General features: G+C 38.4%; 2 pseudogenes; one reads left to right on the top strand and one right to left on the bottom strand.

Moving 5' to 3' along the window:
- Nucleotides 1–586: 586 nt before the first annotated feature.
- On the bottom strand, nucleotides 587–7,761 carry LOC131959995 (uncharacterized; annotated as a pseudogene).
- Nucleotides 7,762–10,221: 2,460 nt separating this feature from the next.
- Nucleotides 10,222–12,245, top strand: LOC131959533 (interferon a3-like; annotated as a pseudogene).
- Nucleotides 12,246–14,039: the final 1,794 nt, after the last annotated feature.

Below are 14,039 nucleotides of genomic sequence, written 5' to 3' on the forward strand. Positions count from 1 at the left end.
GCAAGTCAGATTCAGACGGGTTATTTTTATTGATTCAGACTTGAAAACTCAGAACTTTAACTCAAACTCCAAGTTTTGATGACCCGACCTACACTCTGATGACTCGGACTCAGACTCAACTCAGGCTCTTTTTGGTGACTCAGACTTGGACTCCAACTTGAACACTCGGAACTCGGAGTCAAACTCAGGTAATAATGACCCAACTTGCACTCTGATGACTCTGACTCGAACACTAGGGACTCGGACTCAGACTCAGGTGATGATGACTTGGACTCGGACTTGAACACAAGGGACTTGGACTCAGGTAATGATGACTCGGACTGGGACTTGAACACTAGGGACTCGGACTCAGGTAGTGATGACTCAGACTCGAACACTAGGGATTCGGAACAGGTTCCTGCATTAAATACAAAAACTCTGCATCCCATTTGTTTATGTAACAGGAATAAAAACAATAAACACATTTCCATTTGTTTAAAATATTTTATTTTTGTTGCAATAAGAACATTCCACTTTGCACGATCAATAAATAAATGAATAAATAAAAACATAAAAACACAAATAAATAAATATATATTTATTTATTTATATATATATACATATAAACAGACTGCATGTATTAGTTGTTGAGCAGAGGTGCAGCCAGCTCTATCTCTGCTCTCATCAGATGGGTTTTCATCTCCGTCCTGATCATTTCCCAGGCTTCAGCACTGTACTCCTGCAGACACAATAATATCATCGTTATTAAAACGTCATCAATAGATTTATTGATTGATTGATTAATGGACTAATAGATAGATAAAGACTTACCATTCTCTTCAGGACGTGTCTGAAGAGTCTCCTGAAGTACCTGTGCAGCTTCTTGTTCTTCTTCTTGTGGCCATGGCTCCCAATCTGAAAGAATTACCAGAAAATAAATACATATTTTATAATGTTTACCTTTTTTCTTTTAATTTGCGGTCATTAGATTAACCTGACACATCTGCCAGTATACTTCAGTTTCACACAGAGCTTGATACATGATTAAAAAAACCAGATGATTTCCTTGTACTAGAAAAATTATAGCACACAACTGTCTTCAATATAACCTGTTGTGCCATAGTAACAGTCCAAGATTGTTCTCATGTACTGAATTGTTTTTATCAATAAAAAGTGAAAGCCTGCTCTTGTTCTAGTTCTTATCTGTCTTGCAAGTTGTCACTTCAAGGCTGCTGCTAGGTCTGCAGGTGACTTCTCATTGACTATTGTTTCTTTATTGATTTTCCACACCATCCTTTATACTCACACAGGAGCGAAGGCCGTCAGCCTGGCTGGTCAGAAGCAGGAGGAGCTCCTCCACCGTGTTCTCCTCCCATGATGCAGCGCTGTGATCCTCCTCAAACAGAGAAACCATCTCCTCCCGAATCTGAGCCATGAAAAACAGTTTGTCTTCAGCCTGGACAAAGAAGAAGAAGAAGAAGAAGAAGAAGAAGAAGAAGAAGAAGAAGAAGAAGAAGAAGAAGAAGAAGAAGAAGAAGAAGAAGAGAAAGAAGAAGAAGAAGAAGAAGAAGAAGAAGAAGAAGAAAGAATATTTATTCAAACACTGTACACAAATCTGAAGTACTTGTATTTCCATTTCCTGTAGATAACTATCAAGTCATGTCTTTGATTTCTCATGTTTTGCATTCACTGTTTGACTTGTAGACAGAAGTTGAAGTGGACTTACTGAAGCTTTGGACGCCTGGTTGTACAGATGATCAGGGAAGGCCACAGTGTCCTCCACTTCAGCATCCTCAGTGGTGTTGGTGGAGTTATTAGCCTGAGCGCACACACACACATCATTAAGTAAACATAAAGGAAAGAAAAAAACATTCTGTAACTTTTCAAACAACATCCCAATAAAAAAGTCCACTTACCATTGAATCCAGTAGATTCAAAGACTTGTTGCTGGAATGTCTGAATCTGTTGTCCATCCACCAGCAGCTCAGTGAGGAGGCTGCACCGCACAGAGTCACAAACACAAATAGGATCCGGCCCAACATTTAAAAAGTTGGAGCTACTGGTCTCAGTCCTACTGCAGGGCACACCGTTAATAGTCCTTTTTCTGTCACACCTGGCACGGGTCCAAGTCCCTGGTGTTCAGGTCCGAGTGCTGGTCTCAATCCTACTGCTGGGTACACCTTTAATATTCCTTTTTCTGTCACACCTGGAAGGAGTCCAAGTCCCTAGTGTTCGGGTCTGAGTCCCAGTCCCTGGTGTTTGAGTCCGAGTCTGAGTCCCTAGTGTTCAGGTCCGAGTGCTGGTCTCAATCCTACTGCCGGGTGCACCTTTAATATTATTTTTTCTGCCACACCTGGAAGGAGTCCAAGTCCCTAGTGTTCGGGTCTGAGTCCAAGTCCCTAGTGTTCAGGTCCGAGTGCTGGTCTCAATCCTACTGCAGGACACACCGTTAATATTCCTTTTTCTGTCACACCTGGCACGAGTCCAAGTCCCTAGTGTTCAGGTCTGAGTGCTGGTCTCAATCCTACTGCAGGGCACACCTTTAATACTCCTTTTTCTGTCACACCTGGCACGGGTCCAAGTCCCTAGTGTTCAGGTCCGAGTGGTGGTCTCAGTCCTACTGCAGGGCACACCTTTAATACTCCTTTTTCTGTCACACCTGGCACGGGTCCAAGTCCCTAGTGTTCAGGTCCGAGTGCTGGTCCCAATCCTACTGCAGGGCACACCTTTAATATTCCTTTTTCTGTCACACCTGGCACAAGTCCAAGTCCCTAGTGTTCAGGTCCGAGTGCTGGTCCCAATCCTACTGCAGGGCACACCTTTAATATTCTTTTTTCTGTCACACCTGGCACAGGTCCAAGTCCCTAGTGTTCAGGTCCGAGTGCTGGTCCCAATCCTACTGCAGGGCACACCTTTAATATTCCTTTTTCTGTCACACCTGGCACAAGTCCAAGTCCCTAGTGTTCAGGTCCGAGTGCTGGTCCCAATCCTACTGCAGGGCACACCTTTAATATTCTTTTTTCTGATACGCCTGGCACGGGTCCAAGTCCCTCGTTTTCAGGTCTGAGTCCCAGTCCCTGGTGTTTGAGTCCAAGTCTGAGTCCCTAGTGTTCGGATCCGAGTCCGAGTCCCTAGTATTCGGGTCTGCTGGTCTCAATCCTACAACAGGGCACACCTTTATATTATTTTTTTCTGAAACACCTGGTAGGAGTCCAAGTCCCTAGTGTTCAGGTCCGACTCCCAAGTCCCTAGTGTTCGGGTCTGCTGGTCTCAATCCTACTGCTGGGTGCACCTTTACTACTCCTTTTTCTGACACACCTGGCAGGAGTCCAAGTCCCTAGTGTTTGAGTCCAAGTCCAAGTCCAAGTCCCTAGTGTTCAGATCCAAGTCCGAGTCCCTCATGTTTGGGTCCGAGTCCCTAGTGTTCGGGTCTGTTGGTCTCAATCATACTGGGCACACCTTTAATATTTATTTTTACTGATACACCTGGAAGGAGTTCAAGTCCCTAGTGTTCGAATCAGAGTCCAGGTCCCTAGATTTTGAGTCCTGAGTCCTTAATATTCAATTCAGAGTCCCTAGTGTTCAGGTTTGAGTGCTGGTCTCAATCATACTGCATGGCGCACCTTTAATATTCTTTTTTCTGACACACCTGGAAGGAGTCTGTCGTGTAATTTGCTGGGCCAAGTTGTAGGTCAAATAGCTCATAAATCAGTCTTTAAAGGAGTCCAATTGGAAAAAATTACTTCTCTATCTTTAACAGTTATTCAAAAGCCCAGTTGGAAAATAGCTCAAAAAACCTCTCTAACAGGTCTCAAAAATCTTCAAGCAGGAGTCCAAGATGTTGTGACAACACTTTATTATCGATAAAAAGTGGAGAGAACAAATATAATACACAAAAGGTGCAGTCCATAAGCTCTCTAACTCGAAATGAAACTTACATGAGGTTTCATAGAGAATTCACACACATATGTCCATCCTATCATACATATTCATTATGACCTTTCCTCCAATAAAATTTGTTGATTCTTTAGATTTCTCCTCCTAGGGGCTGCTCCAAATGTCATTTTATTCAGTTAATATCCGCCCCCCTAGGTGCAGGTGGCATTACCTCATCTCCTGGCAGTGAGACACCAATATGTTTAGGGGTTGAAAATACTCAACATAAGTGGCATTACTTTATCACTATGATTTTGAGTCATTCGTAGGTTCCCATAGAGCCTTTCTATGTTTTATTTCTCACTCATCCTCTGCTACTTGTTTTTAGCACTGTTAATGCTGCTTCTTGCCCAGCTGGGTAACCTTGCTCTTATCAGCTCTCCGGGACAAGCACTCTAATAAGCATCTCTGGCGAAAGATCACAGGTGTTTTTTCTGGCACAAACTTAACATTCTTATCTAGGCCTTATTTTACTTCTCCTGTCTTCCAGTACTTCTCCACACCTTAGTTAAATCTCTGCAGCATTTTGATTATACATATAACATCATATAGATCACTCAGGTTTACATTATTTAATCACAATTTGTCATAAAAATAGCTACGTAGTCCCTCGAGAGAGCCTCATAAAGAGATACTAGCTAACTCTCACCACATTATTTACTCTACAAGTCCAAGTCCCTAGTGTTCGCACCCAAGTCCGAGTCCCTAGTGTTCAAGTCCAAGAGTGCAAGTGGGGTTGTCATTACCCGAGTTTGAGTGTGATTCCGAGTGTTCCAATTCAAGTCCATGTCTAAATCACCAAGAGGAGGCCTGTGCCCTGACCGGGATTCGAACCCAAGTCTACCGCGCCAAGACATGGCCAAAAATTCTGTCCTATCCAACAGATCCATAATGTTATGTAAAATATTATGTTTTTAATTCTTCAACTTGAATTACGTACTGTCAGAGGAAATACTATAAAAACATGTGTTCCTGTATTAAATACAAAAACTCTGCATTGCTTTTGTTTATGTAACATGAAAAAAAAACAATTAATACATTTCCATTTGCTTGATAATATATTATTTTTATTGCAATAGTATAAAAATACAAAGAAAACATTTCATTTTGATCGAATCTTGTTGATCAGTATAGAGAAATGCACGATCAATAAATAAATAAATGCATAAATAAAAGCATAGATATATAAATAAATAAATAGACTGTATGCACATCTGTAGTGTGACAGACATGTTTTAGTTGGTGAGCAGAGATGCAGCCAGCTGCTCTGTTCTCATCAGATGGGTTTTCATCTCCTTCCTGATCAGCTCCCAGGCTTCAGCACTGTGGCCCTGCAGACACAACAATATCAACATTAATAAAACATCATGAATAGATTTATTGATTTATTGATCAAATGATGCATTGATTTAGAAACAGACTTACCTTTGGCTCTAGGATTTGACTTGAGAGTCCCTCAAAATAAGTTTGCAGCTTCTTGTTCTTCTTTTCACTCCCAATCTAAGTGCATAAAAAGTAAAAAGTGATTAAAAAGAGCTTTATCACACTGTCACCACATACCTGTTAACATTACACATGCACTATTAGCTGATCCTTTTAATGAAGAGCTGCTGTGTGTTAATCCACACTGAGACTCACACAAGAACGAAGGTTGCTCGCCTGCCTGGAAGCAACATTTTGGAAGTTCTCCACCGTGTTCTCCTCCCATGATGCAGCGCTGTGATCCTCCTCAAACAGAGAAACCATCTCCTCCAGAACCTGAGCCATGAAACGCAGTTTGTCTGCAGCCTGGAAGAAGAAGATAAATCACAGATTATAGGACACTTTATACTGGGGGGAAACAAAAAAAACATCAAAAATAACTCACAATTTTCTATGAAAACAACTTCTTGCAAAAAAAGACAGAAAATATAAATTTGTCTTTTGATATTTATGACAAAAGTTAGTTACCATCAGTTAGTGATGGTTTGGACTCCAAACTGAACATTTACTCACATACTGTACACAAATCAGAAGCTCTTTATACTTACAGAGAGAAATATTGCACTTTTTACTCTATTACAGTTATTTAATACCTTTATGTACTTTGCAGATTCATATTATATAACTAAGAAATATATTGTGATATATTATATAGAGACTTGGCTGCTACAGTATATAAAGTAAAAAAAAACAAACATTTGAAGGCTTTAACTTTAAGGTAATGGACATATTGGTGCCTCAGTTTATATAATCAGATAGTATAAATATATAAAATGTAACTAACAAATACATTATAATGTAAATTGTGGAATTGAAAAATATAGAGTAAAAAAATAGCATTTACAAACTTTACTTTTGCTGAAGAATGCAGGATTTTTACCTGTAATCTAATATGTCTATACTGTTTTACTGCTACTTAAGAAAGATATTATGATGTAATATCATTTAGACTTGGCTGCTTCAGTATATGAAGCAAAAAAACAAAACATTTACAAGTTCTAACTTTAAGGTAATGCACATACGAATGCTTCAATATATATATATATATATATATATATATATATATATATATGTAACAAGGCTAATATATAATATAAAATTGTACAGAAATATTGCAAATAAGATAGTTATTTAGTTTTCATTTTTGTATTATAATTTCCCAAAATCTGTATATATAGTTCTTACCTGACATGTTATCCTCTTTAGTCTGCTTGTGCTTGTGTTTCATTAAGCTCCTGTAATCCACGTCATTTTTGTGTGTCCGTTTACTGTATATATATTGGATCCTCGCGCGTACCGCTGCCCGTTTGTAACTGTTGATGGCAGAGGTAAGCTGCATTTCTTTCCTGTGTATGTCCGTTAATTGACCGTTATGCTTAAATGTTGTTTTAAATGTCAAAATCTGTAATATACTTTTGTACATTTGCTTAGGAGCTGAATGAGGGAAGGACTAACTGGAGATTGTTTATTTTAATTGTATCTGTCAGGCTGTGAGAATAAACGGAGATCGCCTCCAAAAGGAAAACTGGTCTGAGCGTCAACTTTACACAACGCAGAGTACATATATATATATATATTTATATATATATAGCCTATATAGCATTTACAAGCTTTAACTTTGAAGTAATGAACATATTAATGGCTCAATAATTAGAACCAAATATGCTTTATTCTGAAGAATGAGCACTATGCTTTGCTTAAGTCAGATTTTGAATTCAGGACTTTTACCTGTAATCTAGTATTTCTACTGTTTTACTGCTACTTTCTACGTTAAAGATCTGAGTATTTCTTCCACCGCTTGGAATAAATAAGACATGAAAACCTACATAGGCCTATATGTCAGAAAACAATTTCTTGTGTAAAGGAGAAAAACAAACCTAGTCATGTCTTTGATTTCTCATATTTTGCATTCACTGTTTGACTCGTAGACAGAAGTTGAAGTGGACTTACTGAAGCTTTGGACGCCTGGTTGTACAGATGATCAGGGAAGGCCACAGTGTCCTCCACTTCAGCATCCTCAGTGGTGTTAGTGGAGTTATTAGCCTGCAGATCACATACACATCATGAAGTAAACAAACGAGGAAAGAAAAGTAACATTCAACAGCATTAAGAAGAAGTGCACTCACCATGTTGTCCAGTAGATTTATACAGATTCCACTGTGTTGTCTGTATTTCAGGTCCATCCACCTGCAGCTCAGTGAGGAGACTGAACTGTACAGGCTGAGAGACAGAAACACGAACAGGATCCTGCTGGGAGTCATTTTCTTTTCTTCTGTTTTAAGTACAAAGTTTCTTTGTTTGGAGCAAATGCTGATTTCTCTGGTTATCCAGGTGATGTGTTGGAGTGAAGCGGCAGCGCTTCATTTATACAGCAGAGCGCACCTTTTTCATTTTCCTAATGTGTCCGCAGGGAAACATGGAGGTCCATGTGGTTTTCACCGCGGCACGTCAGCACACACAGGCCTATTCATTTAACGTCAAACATATAATGTATGATACAGTAGTTAAAAGATATAAAGGCTATTTGTAGAATAACTAAAGGTTGTTATTTGTTTGTTTTTGTTTTGTTTTTTACTTTAATATGACAGTAAATGTTTGGTAACGTTTGCGCTCAGACTTTTTACCTTTTTTTTTTACATTCAGTTCAACGTTTTACTGAAAAAAAGAACAGCAAATTGCCGTAATTTTACATTCAGCAACATGATGCGTATTTTTTGTTTTGTTTTGTATTTTTACACACAATTAACTGTAGGCTAATTTAACATTAAAGACCATTAAGTAATTTAATAACTCAGGGGAACATCTGTAATGAATGTAATGAACATTATGATAATTTACAGATTTCAACTTTTATTTCCTGGTGAATTTAAATTTACCTATTTATGTTTTAAATAAAAATTGATGCATTATGGTTGAAAATATGGACTCATTTAGTGTAGTAGTTAAAACTAATGCATGCTACAATTTATCCACTCAGAACATGCACAGACTCCACATCTAAATGTAGCTTTTATTTAAAATGTAAGTAAACTGTTTATGTCTATGGGCTTCCCAACATAGAAATGTGATGTGTCACAAGATGCTTAAAGTAACAAAGAAAGCCAAATACTTTGTACAAAAAATGCGTGTGAAATAATGGACAATTTTATCGCATAAGGCTGAAAGAAATATTGAAGGCTGCATCGTAAGGCCTCAGCCCTCAGGAATGAAAAATAATAAATAATCGGCCTATTTTTTAATCATAATATGATTTACTATCAGTTTAATACCGTTCAGTGCTGAAGTAGGCTGTTAGTCTAATGTGATGCTCTTGTTACTGGCTTTTGGAGGAAAAATACACATGGGATGCAATAAATAAATAAATAAATAAATAAATAAATAAATAAATAAGTAAATAAATAAATAAAATTAAATTAGAATAAATTAAATTAAATTATGCAAAGACAGATGTTGATCAAAATACTTTAGCTACCTGGGCCTAATAATAATAAAATAATAACATAACTGTCATATTGATTCATAGGGTTGAAGGCTGAAAATGAGCCTTAATCTGTGAGTTAATTGTACGCTGAAGGAGAATCCCCTTCTCTGCAGGTTCTCACGTTAAAAAGCCGCTATGCATATTCTAATGAAAACTAAGTGAAATGTCAGACGCTATGGTCAGAAGTCGTGAAGCGTCACAAAGCGCAACAGCAGCCACTTTCATTCTGAAAATAAAATAAAATAAAATAAAATAATGCAAAGACAGTTGATCAAAACACTCCAGCTACGTGGCAATAATAATTAAAATAATAATAATAACAGCAGTAATAATATTAACTCCCATATCCATAATATCAGGCTGAAAATAATACCTGGCTGAACATAAGCTTTAATCTGTGAGTTAATTGTACGCTGAAGGAGAATCCCCTTCTCTGCAGGTTCTCACGTTAAAAAGCCGCCATGCATATTCTAATGAAAACTAAGTGAAATGTCAGACGGTCAGAAGTCGTGAAGCGTCACAAAGCGTCACAGCAGCCACTTTCATTTTCTCTCCGTGTGGGAACTTCCCGTGTAATACTCTGTGTGAACACAGCGCAGTGCAGCGCGACTGCAGCAGCACTGATCTATCATTAACGATTATTATGAATCCAAACACAGCTGATGATGCAATTTAAAGTTTGAATTGCATCGGTGTTTTGAATTACACACAATTTAAGATTGATTGGGTTTAAAAAAAAAAAAACAACAGACATGGACAGTGGAGCTGATGACTGCATCAAAAACGCGATTAAATCTGCAAAAATCACTGCACAAATAACAAAATCAAACAAATAAATATAGCCTTATATTATCATTAGTTCTTATTTTGTCTGTAAAGCTGTGTTAAGCCTTAAAAATCGCAATAATATAATAATACCGAGAGTCCTGTTTGTGATTACAGTCATGGAAAAAATATTAGACCCTTGTTTTCTTCAATTTCTTGTTCATTAAATGCCTGGTACAACTACATTTATTTGGACAAATATAATGATAAGAACAAAAATAGCTCTTAAGACTTTAATTTTAGAGCTGATATCTAGACATTTTGCATGGTTTTGTTGATGATTTTGGTTATTATAGTTATTCTGCATGCCTTTTTAATGTGTGTTTAACATACGTGATATTTTTCACTGTGGTATTTATTTATGTTTTTATTATGGGAGAATTTTAGTCATTAGGACGCTAATTCAAAGCGAAATGTGTTTGACATATGCTGCGGTGAATAGACCTTTGCCGCAGCTCGTCCGCTATGTTTCCCACAGGTATGATGGGAAAATGAAAAAGGTGCGCTCTGCTGTATAAATGAAGCGCTGCCGCTTCACTCCAACACATTACCTGGATGACCAGAGAAATCAGCATTTGCTCCAAACAAAGAAACTTTGTACTTAAAACAGAAGAAAAGAAAATGACTCCCAGCAGGATCCTGTTCGTGTTTCTGTCTCTCAGCCTGTACAGTTCAGTCTCCTCACTGAGCTGCAGGTGGATGGACCTGAAATACAGACAACACAGTGGAATCTGTATAAATCTACTGGACAACATGGTGAGTGCACTTCTTCTTAATGCTGTTGAATGTTATTTTTCTTTCCTCGTTTGTTTACTTCATGATGTGTATGTGATCTGCAGGCTAATAACTCCACTAACACCACTGAGGATGCTGAAGTGGAGGACACTGTGGCCTTCCCTGATCATCTGTACAACCAGGCGTCCAAAGCTTCAGTAAGTCCACTTCAACTTCTGTCTACGAGTCAAACAGTGAATGCAAAATATGAGAAATCAAAGACATGACTAGGTTTGTTTTTCTCCTTTACACAAGAAATTGTTTTCTGACATATATGTAGGTTATCATGTCTTATTTATTCCAAGCGGTGGAAGAAATACTCAGATCTTTAACGTAAAAAGTAGCAGTAAAACAGTGTAGAAATACTAGATTACAGGTAAAAGTCCTGAATTCAAAATCTGACTTAAGCAAAGCATAGTGCTCATTCTTCAGAATAAAGCATATTTGGTTCTAATTATTGAGCCATTAATATGTTCATTACTTCAAAGTTAAAGCTTGTAAATGCTATATATATATATTTAAGCATTCGTATCTGCATTACCTTAAAGTTAGAACTTGTAAATGTTTTGTTTTTTTGCTTCATATACTGAAGCAGCCAAGTCTAAATGATATTACATCATAATATCTTTCTTAAGTAGCAGTAAAACAGTATAGACATATTAGATTACAGGTAAAAATCCTGCATTCTTCAGCAAAAGTAAAGTTTGTAAATGCTATTTTTTTACTCTATATTTTTCAATTCCACAATTTACATTATAATGTATTTGTTAGTTACATTTTATATATTTATACTATCTGATTATATAAACTGAGGCACCAATATGTCCATTACCTTAAAGTTAAAGCCTTCAAATGTTTGTTTTTTTTACTTTATATACTGTAGTTATATAAGTTAGTTATATAATATGAATCTGTAAAGTACATAAAGGTATTAAATAACTGTAATAGAGTAAAAAGTGCAATATTTCCCTCTGTAAGTATAAAGAGCTTCTGATTTGTGTACAGTATGTGAGTAAATGTTCAGTTTGGAGTCCAAACCATCAGTAACTGATGGTAACTAACTTTTGTCATAAATATCAAAAGACAAATTTATATTTTCTGTCTTTTTTTGCAAGAAGTTGTTTTCATAGAAAATTGTGAGTTATTTTTGATGTTTTCTTTGTTTCCCCCCTGTATAAAGTGTCCTATAATCTGTGATAAATCTTCTTCTTCCAGGCTGCAGACAAACTGCGTTTCATGGCTCAGGTTCTGGAGGAGATGGTTTCTCTGTTTGAGGAGGATCACAGCGCTGCATCATGGGAGGAGAACACGGTGGAGAACTTCCAAAATGTTGCTTCCAGGCAGGCGAGCAACCTTCGTTCTTGTGTGAGTCTCAATGTGGATTAACACACAGCAGCTCTTCATTAAAAGGATCAGCTAATAGTGCATGTGTAATGTTAACAGGTATGTGGTGACTGTGTGATAAAGCTCTTTTTAATCACTTTTTACTTTTTATGCACTTAGATTGGGAGTGAAAAGAAGAACAAGAAGCTGCAAACATATTTTGAGGGACTCTCAAGTCAAATCCTAGAGCCAAAGGTAAGTCTGTTTCTAAATCAATGCATCATTTGATCAATAAATCAATAAATCTATTCATGATGTTTTATTAATGTTGATATTGTTATGTCTGCAGGGCCACAGTGCTGAAGCCTGGGAGCTGATCAGGAAGGAGATGAAAACCCATCTGATGAGAACAGAGCAGCTGGCTGCATCTCTGCTCACCAACTAAAACATGTCTGTCACACTACAGATGTGCATACAGTCTATTTATTTATTTATATATCTATGCTTTTATTTATGCATTTATTTATTTATTGATCGTGCATTTCTCTATACTGATCAACAAGCTTCGATCAAAATGAAATTTTTTCTTTGTATTTTTATACTATTGCAATAAAAATAATATATTATCAAGCAAATGGAAATGTATTAATTGTTTTTTTTTCATGTTACATAAACAAAAGCAATGCAGAGTTTTTGTATTTAATACAGGAACACATGTTTTTATAGTATTTCCTCTGACAGTACGTAATTCAAGTTGAAGAATTAAAAACATAATATTTTACACTACATTATGGATCTGTTGGATAGGACAGAATTTTTGGCCATGTCTTGGCGCGGTAGACTTGGGTTCGAATCCCGGTCAGGGCACAGGCCTCCTCTTGGTGATTTAGACATGGACTTGAATTGGAACACTCGGAATCACACTCAAACTCGGGTAATGACAACCCCACTTGCACTCTTGGACTTGAACACTAGGGACTCGGACTTGGATGCGAACACTAGGGACTTGGACTCCTTCCAGGTGTGTCAGAAAAAAGAATATTAAAGGTGTGCCATGCAGTATGATTGAGACCAGCACTCGAACCTGAACACTAGGGACTCTGAATTGAATATTAAGGACTCAGGACTCAAAATCTAGGGACCTGGACTCTGATTCGAACACTAGGGACTCGGACTGGACTCGGACCCGAACACTAGGGACTCGGACTGGACTCGGACCCGAACACTAGGGACTTGAACTCTTTCCAGGTGTATCAGTAAAAATAAATATTAAAGGTGTGCCCAGTATGATTGAGACCAACAGACCCGAACACTAGGGACTCGGACCCAAACATGAGGGACTCGGACTTGGATCTGAACACTAGGGACTTGGACTTGGACTCGGACTCAAACACTAGGGACTTGGACTCCTGCCAGGTGTGTCAGAAAAAGGAGTAGTAAAGGTGCACCCAGCAGTAGGATTGAGACCAGCAGACCCGAACACTAGGGACTTGGGAGTCGGACCTGAACACTAGGGACTTGGACTCCTACCAGGTGTTTCAGAAAAAAATAATATAAAGGTGTGCCCTGTTGTAGGATTGAGACCAGCAGACCCGAATACTAGGGACTCGGACTCGGATCCGAACACTAGGGACTCAGACTTGGATTCAAACACCAGGGACTGGGACTCAGACCTGAAAACGAGGGACTTGGACCCGTGCCAGGCGTATCAGAAAAAAGAATATTAAAGGTACACCCGGCAGTAGGATTGAGACCAGCACTCGGACCTGAACACTAGGGACTTGGACTTGTGCCAGGTGTGACAGAAAAAGGAATATTAAAGGTGTGCCCTGCAATAGGATTGGGACCAGCACTCGGACCTGAACACTAGGGACTTGGACCTGTGCCAGGTGTGACAGAAAAAGGAGTATTAAAGGTGTTTCCTGCAGTAGGATTGGGACCAGCACTCGGACCTGAACACTAGGGACTTGGACCCGTGCCAGGTGTGACAGAAAAAGGAGTATTAAAGGTGTGCCCTGCAGTAGGACTGAGACCAGCACTCGGACCTGAACACTAGGGACTTGGACCCGTGCCAGGTGTGACAGAAAAAGGAATATTAAAGGTGTGCCCTGCAGTAGGATTGGGACCAGCACTCGGACCTGAACACTAGGGACTCAGACGGACTCAAACACCAGGGACTGGGACTCAGACCCGAACACTAGGGACTTGGACTCCTTCCAGGTGTGGCAGAAAAAAGAAT

This window comes from Centropristis striata, chromosome 21 (genome assembly GCF_030273125.1).
Source record: "Centropristis striata isolate RG_2023a ecotype Rhode Island chromosome 21, C.striata_1.0, whole genome shotgun sequence".
Taxonomy (NCBI): Eukaryota; Metazoa; Chordata; class Actinopteri; order Perciformes; family Serranidae; genus Centropristis; species Centropristis striata.